At 41.8% G+C, this 15959-nt stretch overlaps 1 long non-coding RNA gene across 3 annotated transcripts in view; it reads left to right on the plus strand.

The window, feature by feature from the left end:
• The first annotated feature begins 563 nt into the window (after window positions 1–563).
• Window positions 564–15959, plus strand: part of LOC144308088 (uncharacterized) — a 478315-nt gene continuing 462919 nt past the window's right edge. For all 3 annotated transcript variants that reach the window (XR_013374734.1, XR_013374736.1, XR_013374735.1), the window contains exons 1-4: window positions 564–2260; window positions 3093–3598; window positions 4778–6255; window positions 14730–14883. This is a non-coding gene — a long non-coding RNA (uncharacterized LOC144308088). The remainder of the gene's footprint in view (window positions 2261–3092; window positions 3599–4777; window positions 6256–14729; window positions 14884–15959) is intronic.

The following is a 15959-nucleotide window of genomic DNA, read 5'->3' on the forward strand; positions in this document are numbered from 1 at the left end:
TCAGGATGCTTTCAAATTTGCGCAGATCTGCCTTGAAGTTCTTCCTTGGCAGCGTCCACAGAGGCATAAAGGATTCCGTGAATGACAGACGTTAATGAGGACCTATTCTTGGTTGTGATTATCTTGGAGTACTCCTGGAGCCCTGGCGGCCTTGATCAGTTTGTCCTTTCCTTCTGGGGGAAATCCATTTTGTCCCGCACCCTCCCAGGGCATTTATGATCTTCCCCCTTCATTCACTCTAGAGAGCTGACTGAGTTCCATTTGTCCCCAGAGGCTCCAGGACAGAATTTGCAGGTCACTGGGCAAAGGCTGAGGGAGTTGGGTCCATTTGGCACCCTTCATTGTCCTGCCAAGCGTAATGTCACATTCTATTCTACTGAACCATGCTAGCAGGAATCCATTATCAGTAAGTCGATAGAAATTATATAATTATGTATATAGGCTCTGGCCCAAACTTGCAGCAAGTAATTAATGAGAGGCCAGAGGTTGGGGAACATGGAATCATTCACTCATTCTTTCAAGTCTTTTGGCTTCTTTCTACCTTCTTGGGTCTTTTTTGTGTATTTTATTTTGTTTGCCTTTGCTCTTTATTTGGAGGTGGCTTGTTTGTTGTATAGGAGTGGGAAGTGAAAGGAAATTACTACTTAGTGATAGCACCAAAGGAAGATGAAAATATAGTGCACGTTGGTGGATTTTGTCTGCTTCCATGTCCATTCCCTTTATTTTGGTTAAAACAAAGTTCCTTTAGGGAATACTTGGCTGTCACTCTGTGACATACAGAGCTCTGGGGGTAAACCTGGGGACCAGGTCTGGCCAAACAGCATGTCACATCCCTTGGCTACAGTGACTGCTGAGGGAAGAATCTGTTATCCATGATAATCCAGAAAGAGCCAGGTATGGGCTTTCATTACAATTACTGACAAAGAGGTTTATTATTCTTTGGTTATTTATTTGCTTGCTTGTTTGCTTGCTAAGCCTGTAATGTGTAAACCTAATTATGATAAAATCCATAGTCTTTTTTTTTTTTTTTTTAATCAGTGCTTGAGACTGAAGACAGCACTGAGGTACTGGGAAACATGGAGCCAAGGAATAGAGACCTTATTAGGTAGCATTTGAGCACCTGTATCTAGCCATGCCTGAAGGCCACACATGGACTATTCAATTACATGAATCAATGTGTTTCTTTTTTTTTTTCTTAGCCTAGTTTGATTTAGGTTGCTAATGCTTGCCCCTGAAAAATATTTCCTGACTTATTAGAATGCTAATCTCTGTTTTGTAGAGAATTCAAGTGATAATTGAATGTCATTAGTGTCACAGAGGATTTACCTCTTTTCTTTTTATCCTTCATTATGACATATGACCTCTGGACACAAGGGAGCATTCAAAATATACACATTTTATTGAGTAATAGAGAAAGAACAACTAGTCGTCACCCAAGTTGAGAAGGGGAATGTTACCAGCTGCTCAGGAAACCCCCATGATCACCAAATCCACCGTTCCCTACCAGAATTTATCACTCTTTTGACTTTGGGGATAATCATCTCCTTGCTCTTCTCTTTACTTTTATTCCATGTATGCACCCTTAAATGGAATGGATTTTGTATTGATGGAACTGTACTGCGTGTATCCTGCGGAGGGGGGGGGGTCTCACATCTGTCACTTGACATTATGTGCGTGATGTTCCCTCTGCTGAGCTATAGCTCATTCATTCTCAAGGCTATCATAGCATTCAACATATGACTGTACCACAATGTATTTATCCATTAGGGAGCATTTTTTGTACCCGATGTTTATAGTGGAGAATTTATTGGAGTTGATCGGTCCAACAGAGCTCATATTGGAAACAAACTGAAATGTTATGTACTGCTCTTTGCGGAAGCCCGATCTTGAATCAGCCCAGCCATCTGCTGTCCTTGGTGCACATCCAAACTGCTGATGGCTGCTGAAGAAAAATTGCACAACCGAGTGAATTCACGTTACTACAGATCATGATCTTCAACCCCAGCTGGGCCCTCATGAGAGAGAGCGATTCTGCGAGACCATCTTCAATTCAGCTCTCCCCCCTCCTCCAGACCCACGCTCTTTGGGCTGGCAGGGCTCTCTCCCGGTCATTCTCCACACACTCTCAGCAGATGACCTTGACTCACGGGGGTCATCATATCGAACATTGTTCATTTCTTTAACTTGGCAATGATGAATCTCATCTGCACCATGCCTACCTCCCCTGCCGTCTCTGGGGCCCAGCTGCCCTGCTTTTCAGGTAACACCTGTGCCTGTATCACCCCCCACACCCCTCCCCCACCCCCGCCCCCCATAGCTCCTGTCCTTGGCTCCTTGCTGCCCTCCCCCCCCCCCACACCCAAATCTACCTCTGATGATGTCTGTGAAAGGCCTTTGCCTCAATAATGCCTTCACTGCCCTGTCTCAGTACTGGGTCTTTGCAGTTCTCACCTGGATTATTGCCAGTCTTCCTAACTGGTCTCCCTTAATACTTGAATCTTTTAGGTCAAGCTGTTTTCCTCTATGGAAGCCAGACCAGTGTTTCTGGAATGCAGACATGATTACGTGAATGTGTATTGGTTTCCTTGGGCTGCTGTAGCAAGTGCACATAAACTCAGGAGAAGGGGGTGAGGGGGGTTGTAATTGTAGGAAGTTATTCTCCCACTGTTCTGGAGGCCAGAAGCCTGAGATCAAGGCGTCTGTCTGCAGGAGGTGTTCCTCTGCACTCGGGGGAGAATCCGTGCCATACCCCTCTCTCAGCTTTTGGGGCCTAGTAGCAGTCCTTGACTTGTTGATTTGCCACTCCAATCTTGGCCCTGGTCTTCGAATGGCCTCTTTGTTCTCTGCGTCTCATGTCTGCCTCTCCTTTCTGTTAATAAGGACACAAGTCATTGGATGTAGGGCTCACCCAAAATCTGGGATGACCTCATCTCAAGATCCTAACATTACTTGCACCTGCAAAACCCCTTCTTTGGTCAGATTCTGAGATTCCAGGAGTTAGGCTTAGACATATATTTGAGGTTGCTATGTAACCCACTACATGCACCCTTGCTAAAAATCTTCCAGTGACACACACCCCTTTTCCCTTCCAGGGCATATAACCTAAGCCCCTTAGCCTGGAGCACTTTCCCCAGCCTACAGAACTCATCACCCCATCTGCCTGCTTTGCTCTGCCCTGTGTTCCTCTGTGTGAAAGGATCTGGCTCTCCCACAGCCCTCTTTCTTTTTTATTAAGTCTCAGCAATGCCCCCCTTCCCTCTGAACTTGCCCATCTTCCTCCAAGTCCACAAAGCGTCCTGTATAGAGAAGACACCTCACAACTAACCAATCACAAAATCATGAAAACCACCCCCAAAGCCAACCAATGCAACAGATGGGGAGTGTGTGGAATTTTCTAAGGAATGCTTAATCTCAGGGAAAAAAAGCACTGAAACATACCTACTCATAAATTAGCTGTCAGTATGAAAAAAATTTACAAATCCTCATGGAAGAATTTGATCACTTATTGAAAAGGCCAACACCAACTTCCCAGTACACAGAAATTGTTGATGACCGTCAACAAAGGAGAAATATGAGCGTGGCCATGGATTTTGAAGAGGTAACTGGTTATTACTGTAATATTTATTTATTTATTTATTTATTTAAAGATTTATTTATTTATTCATTCAGAGAGAGTGAAGAGAGAGGCAGAGACAGGCAGAGGGAGAAGCAGGCTCCATGCAGGAAGCCTGATGTGGGACTCGATCCTGGGTCTCTAGGATCACACCCCGGGCTGCAGGCAGCGCTAAACCGCTGCGCCACCGGGGCTGCCCTATTACTGTAATATTTAAATGGAATTCTGTTTGTCTGTACCTCAGGCCAAAATAACTGGACCATGATGAGAATAGTCTAGATAATCTTGGATTTTAACAGCATATTTAAATTACAATCCTGTTTAGGGATAGGACTGACTGGCAGTATGACCCTCCTCCCCCCCAAAAAAAAGTGTTCAGTAGGGGGAACAACTTTTGGAACTTCAAGTCATGGAGGAAAACCAGACATGGTGTCTGGTAGGTGCCAGGAACACAGGATTAGGACTTTACTATCAACACTGAATCATGGATGACATTTTGTTTGTGGATGGCTATACTTCATGGTTTCATTTTTTTTGTATTTCTATTTTTTTATTGTGGCAAAATATATATAACAACAGTTACCATTTTAAGCACTTTTAAGTATACACTCCAATGGCTTTAAGTACATTCACAGTGATTTTATTTCAACTTACTGAGGAATTCTAGAATGAATATAGCATAACTTAAAAGTGGCTTGACAGTGGAGATACCTGGCAGTCTACTTTTTTTTTTTTTTTTAAACCTATGGGAGAAAGAACTCTTTTTTTTTTTTTTTTTTGAAAGAACTCTTTATGTCCTATACCACATTTGAGAAACTGATGGACTATTTTGTCAATATTTTCCTAGTACTTGGGCAGCCCAGGTGGCTCAGCGGTTTAGCACCGCCTTCAGCTCAGGGTGTGATCCCGAGGTTCCAGGATCGAGTCCCACACTGGGCTCCCTGCATGGAGCCTGCTTCTCCCCCTGCCTGTGTCTCTGCCTCTCTCCCTGTGTCTCATGAATAAATAAATAAAATCTTTAAAAAATATTTTTTTCCCGGTACAGAGAGCTAAAAAACAAATAACAACAGAACTAATTTATAAACCTAGTGACATGGATGGAGGCTGTTGTTTTTCCAGGGCACTTTGTGCTTTCTCTGTTGGAGTGAGCTTTCTGGTTTGTAGGAGAAAAGAATCTCCAGAGAAAGTGGGCAAGCTGTCAGGAAAATAAGATGAACACATGGTACCGATCCAAATGGAGAGCCTGTGAGAAGCTGATGACTGTCCATGGAATTCTGGAGACTTTACAAGTCCTCCTCATGCCTCTGCGTGTAATTGAAGCTATATGAAAATATAGTTGAAATGAGAAGAAAAACATGGAGAACTTTGAAGATTTTGGTGTCTTCAATTGGGGTGGAATTATTTCAGCCTCCTCTTGGATTTTAATACTCATTTGACCACAGTGGTGTGCACACAGTTTTAAAATTTTTTTCGTGCCCCCTAAAAGATAACCCTCATTCTGCACAGAAACATCTTTTGAGTGATCATTGAATAATGGATTGATGGCAAGGTGCTTCGAATCTTGAGTTCTGCAAGTAAATTAATTTGAAAGAGAATGACATAAAGCTTCTCTGTTCTTTCTGTGAGAAAGTTTCTCCCAGATGATTTTTCAAGATGAGTAAAAGGAAAAGTGCATAATTGTAGCTGTCACTAGATCATTTTCTCCTTCGTTTTTTTTTGGGTCTATTCTTACCTGTTCAAATTGTGTAGACAGCTTTGATCATGCTACAATTGCCAAGCGGTTCACTCATCTGCTGAGTCCCCCGACTGCCAAACCACACCGTTCTCTCGCCTGATGACACTGTTCCACACTATCTGATGTTCATCCAATGCTTTGAACTCTGCTAGCGTTGCCTTCAGAAGAGAACATGTTCAGAAAGCTCCATGATGGACAATATTGAATTGTGTCACCAAGTTTTTTGAGTATAGGAAACAGAACACACAGGGCTTGGTTTTCACCACTCAGATTTGTATGTGGATTCCCAGACAGCTCTCATGTTCTAAAATTACTCTGGTCATCTCACTGTGCATTGCCTAGCTCTGCACTTCAAGGCTTCCAGAAGTGTTGGCCTACTTTCCTGGAAGCGAAAAGGAGATGGTCATTATTTATTAGTTTTCCATAGGAAGAAGAAGGGTTACCTGTAGTCCACTTTTACTGTGAGTGATCATTGGGTGGACTCTTCCTTTTTTGTGCAAGGCGTGCCAGTGTATTAGTGGGACAACACACATTTTTTTTAAGTAAAACCTTCTGAAGAGGAAGATGGCGTCTACATTTCAAGTTCGTAGGTTCATTAGTTGGTGGTGGCATTGCAGACTCGTACTATGGGGACACAGCCTTCGCCTTCTGTGTGACACCTGGCAGCCCTTGGGCTGGATGAATTTAGCATTAATTGATCTCCAAGGCCATCGAGTGTGTGCACACCAGCAATTTTCAAAATCAATTACAGGCTGACTTGAGGCACCCAAGCAGAGCGGAGGCCCTAGGAAAACGTTCCCTCCATTCGCTCCCTGCCACTTGAAATTTTACTGAGGAGGAAGATTCAGGGCCTGAGGCGGAAGTGACCAGATAAAATCGGGACAGCCAGTTGACAGGTGAATTTCAGGTATGTGACAAATGATGTTTTATGTCCCCCAAATTACTCGGTATATACTTTGCATGAGCAAAACGTGCATTATCTCACATTCCACTTGAGTGAAGCTGGAGCCTTCACTGAAAAATTCATCCTTTTTCTTCCCTTTCTCTTTTCACTTAGCAAGCCCTTTAGAGCTGCAGGGACCAATGTCATGGCCACTAGTCAGTCACAAGTGGCTACCAAGCTCTTGAACTGTGGCTAATCTGAAATGCTATATGAGGTACACTTCTGAGAATTTGTATGAAGCAAGAAAAAAGACGATTTCTCATGAATAACTTCAGTATTGATCATATGATAAAATGACACTATTTACATATATTGGGCTAAAATATATTAAAATTAATTTCACTTGTTTCTTTTTAATTTTAATTTTTTATTATTTTTTATTTTTTAATATTTTATTTATTTATTCACTCATGAGAGAGAGAAAGAGAGGCAGAGACACAGGCAGAGAGAGAAGCAGGCTCCATGCAGGGAGCCTGACGTGGGACTTGATCCCGGGTCTCCAGGATCATATCCTGGGCCAAAGGCGGCGCTTAAACCACTGAGCCACCCGGGCTGCCCTCTTTTTAATTTTTAATATGGCTACGAAATAATTCAGAATGACATATGTGGCCTGCATTATATTTCTGCTAGTACCTCTTTAGAGCAAGGATTGGCAAATGTTTTCTGTAAAGGGCCAGATTGTAATTATTTTAGGCTTTGTGGGGGATTGAGTCTTTTTGGAAAATTGTCAACTTTGTAGCCATAGACAATATGTAAACAAGTGGGTGTGGCCGAGTGCCAATAAAACTTTATAGGGGTGCCTGGCTGGCTCAGTCCATAGAGCTTGCAACTCTTGGTCTTAGGGTTGTAAGTTTGAGCCCCACATTGGGTGTAGAGATTGCTTAAAAATCAGATCTTTAAAAAAAAAAAAAAACTTCATAAAAATAGGCAGCCCCTTATTTGGCCAACAGGTATGGTTTGCTGATGCCTGCTTGAGAGGCGTAGGGTTTTTATTTATAATTTTTAAATTGAATATCTCCACATGTCTCTTAGCCTCATTGATTTGGGCAGAGCAGGAAAAAATTGGTAAGTGGATAATTTACCTTTCTCAAGATGGTTCAACTACTAAATAGGAAGGTATTGACAAAATATTGTTTTTTGTTTTTGTTTTTGTTTTTTTTTATAAAGGAGAAGAAAAAGCATGAATAGGGCCACTGGTGTGTGAGTCTATACTTGCCTCAAAGCCTCCGGGATACATGCACAGGGTTGTATAGGTGGGTTGTCATCCATCTTTCAGAGGCAAACAGAACCCGGGATATATATTTTGTCCTGAGTGGTATAGAAATATAAGGGCATGCTTCACGCACAATCCATTTGAAAAATAGCAACACCAGGGGATTCCTGGGTGGCTCAGAGGTTTAGCGCCTGCCTTCTGCCCAGGGCGTGATCCTGGAGTCCCAGGATGGAGTCCCACATCAGGCTCCCTGCACAGAGCCTGCTTCTCCCTCTGCCTGTGTCTCTGCCTCTCTCTCTCTCTGTATCTCTCATGAATAAATAAATAAAATCTTAAAAAAAATAACAACACCATCTAACAGATGTTAAAGAAATGAAGCAATTAAAAAAAAAAAGAAATGAAGCAATAGTAACGGGGGCTTTGATGCTGAGAAAGTGAAAGGAATTTTTACAAAGAGCTGTTGGAGTAGTAAATCCCTTTTCTCACCCAATTAAAGTGTTTTTATCTGCTGAGAGAATGGCATGATATCATTTAGGAGAATTGATTTCCATGTGATTGGAAAATACCCTGAAATGTGAAAGCTGTTCAGGATCACACACATACAAAATACCAGTGACAGGTGCACATACATTTTTGAGAGGTGGGCTAGGGAGTCAGACCCGTCAGCTACGAGGTATAAACAGAGGAGGTGCTTGTATGTTTCTTTTACTGATGTGGGAGGCTTAGAAGTGCTTCCAGAATAAAAAGATCACAAATGAAAGTGTAATCCCAGGAAATTTCTAAATTAAAGTTTGATTTATTACCTGTTTCATGCTCTTCTCTTCGGTGTTGAGGGAAACTGGAAACAATTTATGTCCTTTCAGTTCTGCCGTCCATGAATTGTGCCTCAGTGTCAATGTGTAAGTTGAATTTCAATTTTCATTGTTATTTTTCCCTGTTGACGCTGGCGCATAAACGTAATTGCGTTGGAACTAAAGTTATTGCTTAAGTAGCTGGGAACTCCTGTGGCATTAGATTACGGCTGGTGATGGGGTGCACTTTTCAAATGTGCAGGTTTACAGCCTTCAGGGATTGCAGTGAATGGCTCGTTCACATGACTTCCATGTCTTGGTTTTCATTAACTTGTCCAAAGTCTAGATGTTCTACTAGAAGAAAAGTACATAAAATTTAGTCTATGCTACCATGCAATGGGAACTTTGCTCAGGAGTTTATATATGTTATTTCACCATCGGAATTGTCCTTTGGAGTGTTTTAGAATACAAAATCTAGGGGCCCCTGGGTGGCTCAGTGGTTGAGCATCTGCCTTTGGCTTAGGTCGTGATCCCGGGGTCCAGGGATCGAGCCCCACATCAGGCTCCCTGTAGGGAGCCTGCTTCTCCCTATGTCTCTGCCTCTCATGAATAAATTAAAATCTTAAAAGAAAGAACACAAAATCTATAGTCATAGGAAACACACAAAGGACTTGGTAATATAAATTAATACTTAAATAACAATGTAAACAGTATATTCCCTTTTATTCTCCGACTAAACCATCTGTGATTAAAACTACTTTCCAATGATATACATTGAGACACAAATGATCAGTCTGATCATTTCTAAAGCATTTGTTGCTTTCAGAAGTTGATCATGGGATTTTCTACTCAGTATGGCTGCCGTGAGCAAAACGATGCCAGAATTTGATATCAACAACGGCATGAAGCCATCCCAGGGATGCTTTGCTCTCCAGGTTGGTCTCGCCCCCACCTGGGTTGAATGTTGAGATCTGACAGCCAAGATGATGGCATCTGGAGGTGGGGCCTTGGGAGGGGACTAGATCAGGAGGTAGGTTATGGGGTTAGTGCCCTAATACAAGAGACCCCTCGAGAGCTACCTTGCCCCTGCCACTGTGTGAGGACACAGTGAGGAGGTGCCCTTCTCTGAACCAGGAAGTGGCGTCTCACCAGACAGAATAATTACCATTTAACTTGCCAAAGATTGCCATCTCAGACAATGTTGGTTGGCATTGAACAGCATGACTCCACTACGTGAAGTTGCCCCGGACCACAGGAGGGTTTTATTTTCATAAAACATTGTGGTTTACCTATTTGAGTCAAAACGGACTTAAAGCTGAAAATGTTAGGACAGCAGAAATTCACTGACCAGCACCAGGAGGTATCACATCAACATAAAAGACATTTGTGATCTTTTTATTCCAGAAGCACTTCTAAGCCTCCCTCATCAGTAAGACAAGCATACAAGCACCTCATCTGTTCACAGATCACAGCTGATGGGCCTGACTCCCCAGCCCACCTCTCGAAAACATGCATGTTTCTGTGTCACTGCGTGTGTGGCTGTGCGTGTGGAGAGTGTTGCAGGTTACATGGCATGCCAGCCTGTGTGTGTGTGTGTGTGTGTGTGTGTGTGCTTTGCTCCATTGTCAGGAACTTGAGTTCATGAGCTGCTCTTTGGCTCTGGATGATGGTGATCTCAGTCTACTTTCTAAAAGTGATTTCACCCGTTTCTGCATTCCTTTCATGCACAAGATCACTGACGATGGTTGCCATCAACTTATATTGAAAAATGTTCTTCTTTTACTGTTACTTGAGGGGCTATTTCTCTATTTTTGCATATCCCTGATGCAGCACAAAGGCATTCCTTCCCTCCGCCCCCGCATATGTGCACTTCACAAGCTGAGCATGAATCTAATGAAATGATTTAAGTTAGCTTCCATGAGGCAAAAATCTTGGGTCTACACTCAGGCTTAGAAGTGGAGTAAAAACAGATCTGGGAAAAATTACTATGAGCTGCTTGTGCGGTTCCCATTACATTCTCCTCTACTTCTGAGACAGAGAGGGGACGCTGTGCAGGGTAGAGGAATCACGGGCTGGATAATGTATTACAGAAATGTGGCCTGTTTGTGCTTGATTATGATGATAGCAGTGTAATTTGTGCATAGTGTGAGCTGTGCTAGAAATGTTAAAGCTTCTGATCCAGCCAAGCTTTTCCCTTAGCTTGCTTGTTAATCAGCCTCAAAAAGCACTAGAACCTTTTGCTAAGTTAGTAAAATATCAAGAAGAATAATTACAGTGTGTAAAAATAGCAAGAGAATAGAACAGTACTTAAAATGTGTTTTGCAACCCAGTACATGCAATCTTCCTTTTCTTTCCAAAGATTCCTTATGGTATCTTTTCTTGGGTTCCCCATGCACTAGTGAGGGTAGGCTGTGCGATGACACAGTAACAAACAAGCCCCAGTCACTTTAACACTTAGCTTATTTTTTGCTCGTTTATATATTTATTTATTGCTCTTGCTACATATCACTGTAAGCTGGCCTGGGGCCTCTGCTCATTGTAGTCACTTGGGGACTGAGGTTGATGGAATGGGGAGATGGGGGAAAAGACAACCACATCATAAAATACCTCCCGAAACATCACATTTCTCACCTTCACTGGGGGCAACAGGTCACCTGGCAATACCTGAGTGGAGATTTTTTTTTTTTAAAGATTTCTGTATTGATTTGAGACAGAGTGTGTGTGTGAATACTGGGGGAGAGGCAGAAGGAGAGAGGAACCCCAAGCGGATTCTATGGTAAGTGCAGAGCCTGACACAGGGCTTGATCTCACGACTCCAAGATCATGACCTGAGCCCAAACCAAAAGTCAAATGCTTACCTGACTGTGCCACCCAGGCACACCTGTTGAATGGGGATGTTTACTCCTTCTTCAGAGAGGGTCCTAGAATAGCAAAACTATAAGCTACCACACCAGATAGCAGGATTTGATACATTATAGTGTTTAAATATATGACATAATCATGGTAATGGCACAACTATTAAACCCAGATTAGTAGTAAATATGCTATATATGAGGTGTGCTAGGAAGCCAAAAATAATGTGCTCTAAGCCATTAGTCGTCCTGGAGTCTTTGCTTATTTTCTCCCTGCAAATACTTGCAATTCTTTGAAAAATCTCAATGTCTAGGTCCTGAATGTTTCACACTTCATTTCTTCTAAGGCTTTTCTTTAAAAAAAAGGGGGGGGGGAGGGAAAGAAAAGGAAAAATTAATTTTTTAATACAGAATGTCTTGTTGGTAAGGATTTAGCAAATACAGAAAAGTATAAATAAAGAAGAAAAAATATGTTTATCATTGCACCTCCCTGAAGTTGAGAATTTCAGTTCAAGGGACATACACATGGCATAGATGCCACTGAATTAAAAAAAAAAGAAAAAGACATATCCCATTTTAAACGAATTTGTATTCCTTTGGTAACGAAAAGGTTGAACATTTTCTCAACAGGCGTTTAGAGTCCTGTGCATTTATTCTCCTATGTTTTCTTCTCTTCTGTGTAGGACTATTTTGAATGTAAGTGACAAAGACCCAATTCCGAGTGGCATTGGTGACAGAGAGCATTGGCTCTAGTGAGGATAGAAGTGTAGCAGGTTTCTGGAGTGGCTGGAAATGGGTTCCAGGGCCCCTCGTTCTTACAGAGCTGTCCGTCCATCATCTCTGCTTCCCTTTGGAAACTGGCTTTATCCTTTGCCCCTAGAGCTGCTGCTCCTGACAAGCAGTGGCCACAGCGGCCAGCATGTCCCAGGCTTCTGGCTACAGCTGTGCTGATGGGGAGGGATTCCATCACACCCAAGGGACCCAGTGTGGATCAATCAATGGTGGATGCCTTTGTTTCAGCCAAATAGTTGGAATGGAGAGAGGTGGGTTCCAGAAGAAGGGCACTTGTTCCAAGAGAAGAGAGAGGCACTGAGCATGCCCTTCGCCATTTCATCTTTAAAATAGAATTTTTACTTAAACAAATACTCATCTTGGCTGCTGGGTTTTCAAATAATATATAGAGAAAGGTCAGGTTCACCTCATGTGTCATCTGCAGATTCTGCCCATAGGTACCCATTACTGATTGGAGTATAATCTTCTCAGTCATTTCCTGTGCATTTACAGATAAGTATCTGCACAAACCCTCCAAAAATGCCTGGAGATTTTAGGGGAGAAGTGATGGATTATGGATCAGTTTCCTAGGGCTGCTGTAACAAAGTACCAAAATCTAGGTGGCTTAAAACAACAGAAATTTATTGTCTCTGAGTTTTGGAGGCTGGAAGTCTTCAATCAAGGTATTAGCAGGGCCAGGATCCTCATGAAGGTTTTAGGAAAGGATCCTTCCTTGTCTCTGCCAGCTTCTGATATTTTCTGCCAAGAAAATAGCACTTGACATTCCTTGCCAAAGTCCCATCTCATGGCCACCTTCAACATACCTTATACGCAGGACATGATTCGACCCATAACAAGTTGAAGATATGATTTAAAAAAAAGATTTTATCTATTTCTTTGGGAGAAAGAGAGTGAGCAGGAGGGAGAAGGAGAGGAAATCTGAAGCAGGCTCTGTCACAGTGGGTGCAGTGGGGCTCCGACGTGGGGTTCCATCTCACAACCTCAAGATCATGACCTGAGCTAAAACCAAGAGTCAGCTGCTTAACCAACTGAGCCACCCAGGTGCCCGTGAAGATATGATTTTTTAAAAACTCAATGGTATTTTCATGGATATATTGCTTTGCAAACCACTTCTATTGTGTTGATAATAACCTTGGACCGCTTTCAACATTAGTACATTCATTTCTCCTTCATGCTCTATAATTGCTACCCAGATTTTGTAGTGTGGCTTTTCCAGAGTTTGTTTGACATACGGTCTTGTGAAGGGCAAGCATTTTGCCCGGGTGAACATCAAGGATTCCAATTGTGGGGTCAAAAGTCATTGTATTTAAATTTTTAATAGATGTTGCCAACTGACCTTCAAAATGTCCTTCCATAGTTGGGGCACAAGGGCACCTTGTCTACACATCTTTATAAAGATTTGATACCACTCAGTATTTCACTCCATTTTTGTCAATTTGAAACGATACTTCATTATACTTTGAATTATTCTGATTAGTACTTATATTGAGCATCTTTTCACATCTTTATCAGTTTTGTATACTTCTTGTTCTATAAAGTGGCAATTTGTATCTACTCCTTTTATGTTTCTTCTATTGACTTTTTCTACAAATTTGTGAGAGTTGTTTAGATAATGAGCATCTTAACCTCTTTGTAGTCTTTTTTTGCACTGTTTTTCCTTTTTATCTTAAATTAAAAAAACATTTAAATTTAATATTGTGAAATCTACAGGTCTTTTCTCTGTGATTTCTTCTAGTGCTTTGATGCATAGTGCTTCCTTCCCCACATTAGTCTATGTGTATGGTGCCATTGTCAACACCTCGCATTTTCATCTATCTGGCCCTTTTGTGACTAAGTCCTAACTTTGGTGGTCTCAATTGACAAGATCAAGGGTTGGCAAACTTTTCTGGAAAAGGGCCAGATTGTAAATATTTTAGGTTTTAAGGCCATATGGTTTCTGTGGCAACTACTTTGCTGTTGTTGCGGCTGGAAAGTAACCATAGACAATATCTAAATGAATGGATGAATGGGCATGTCTCTGTGCCAATAAAACAACTTTTTTTTTTTTTTTTTACAAAAACAGGTGGCAGGCTGTAATATGCCAACCCCTGTTTCAGACAATTGCCAAATCTCTTATTCATTGAGGCAGGTCATTTAGGCACACCAGTGTCTTTTTTTTTTTTTTTTCTTACACCAGTGTCTTTTACTTAGAGATAAGCAATAAACACATAGTGTAGTGATTGCAAAATCAAATGTCCCACACCAATTAATGGCTAGCTGAAAAATAGTTTTTTGCCTACCAAGACTCAACAAATCATATAGTTATGCAACTATAATCACATAATTAAATTCCTTCTAGGCATTTGGGTCTGAGATTCCTTTACTTGTCAAAAGACAGTGATAGGGATTTTATAAATGCCTCAGGTTGACTGTGTGCAATTCTATTTTGCAAAGAAAAAGAAACACTGATACAGTTACTCTGCTGATATGGGAAAATTGGCAGCTTCAGAGAAATAGCATTAGCTGTCATGTGAAGGAAGTAAACATCTTTGTGACACAATTGGAAAAGCAACCATGGAACTGATGACATTTAACTACAAATGCATCTTCTCTTAAAAATTTTGATTTGCTCGTTGAATGAGTACAAATGGACTAGAGAGCATCCAACAGGATCATTATGTCAGACCTTAGTCCATCCCAAATTATTCTTGGTGGAAGCCCTGAAGAGTCAATGGTGGCGAGGTTTGGGAACCTCCGGGGTTAAGGGTCACCTGGAGGATTGGATACATGGCAGATTACTGCTTTTTGCAGTTACAGGTTCTCTCCTGGCTAGAGGAGGAATGCGAGATGGTCTGTGGAATGACAGGGTAAACTCCTGGTCCGGGGTTCGTCTCCAGAATCAAACCGTCTGGGAGCACTGCCCGGGAATCTGCACTGAGACAAGAACCTTGGTGATCCTTCTAAGGTATCTGTACAGTTTAAGAACTTCTTATATAAGGTTTCACATCCCAAAATTAACTTGCAGTGAATCTAATCAATTGTAGGAGCTGTTCTCAACTTATCCATTTTATGTCCGGGGCAAAGAGTGTTGGGGATATTTATGTCTGATTGTAGGAAATGACTCCATGGAAAAAATGACTCTATGTTTTTAACTTAACTTTATCTTCCTGGCTTGGCTGTTTCAACCATATCACAATTCTGTCTGTAAAATGTTCTGATGGCTACTGAGACCAGGATTGTTACTAACATTAACTCTGATGGTCCCTTCTAGCTTCATTTTACTCCTAATTCCTTTTTGTAATATTAATCTGAAGTTATTTAACAAAAACAAAACAAAATAATCACACCAAAAATGAGTAACAATAAGCATTCTCTTGTTTGGTTTTTCAAAGATTTTATTTATTTATTTGAAACAGAGAGAGTATGCACAAGCAGGAGGAGGGGCAGAGGGAGAGGGAGAAGCAGACTCCCTGCTGAGTAGGGAGGCCAGTGTGGTGCTGGATCCCAGGACCCTGAGATCATGACCTGAGCTGAAGGCAGATGCTTAATGGGCTGAGCTACCGAGGTGCCCCTAAGCACTCTCTTGAATTGGCATTTTTTAAAAAAGATTTTATTTATTCACGAGAGACACACAGAGAGAGGCAGAGACACAGGCAGAGGGAGAAGCAGGCTTCCCATGGGGAGCCCGATGTGGGACTTGATCCCAGGACCCCGGGATCACGAACTCAAGGTAGATGCTCAACCACTGAGCCACCCGGGTGCCCCAGCATTTTTTTTTTTAAAGATAAAATTCTGCAGTCATGTCTGTGGCAGCATAGGACTTAGGAGAAGGAGAAAATGAATTTGTCTGTTTTTTTTTTCCCTCTTGTATGACTCTTTTGATCATATATATATGTATATATTTGTAGTTTTATGGTTTATTAACACAAATTGGACATGTACACAAGCTGCCTGTGTATTTATTTTCTTTGCTGCACAGCCTGGCATTGCTATTGGTGACTCTGAGGGCCAGCTGGGCAGCTCTCTCTGCAAATGGCTTTG

This window comes from Canis aureus, chromosome X (genome assembly GCF_053574225.1).
Source record: "Canis aureus isolate CA01 chromosome X, VMU_Caureus_v.1.0, whole genome shotgun sequence".
Classification (NCBI taxonomy): domain Eukaryota; kingdom Metazoa; phylum Chordata; class Mammalia; order Carnivora; family Canidae; genus Canis; species Canis aureus.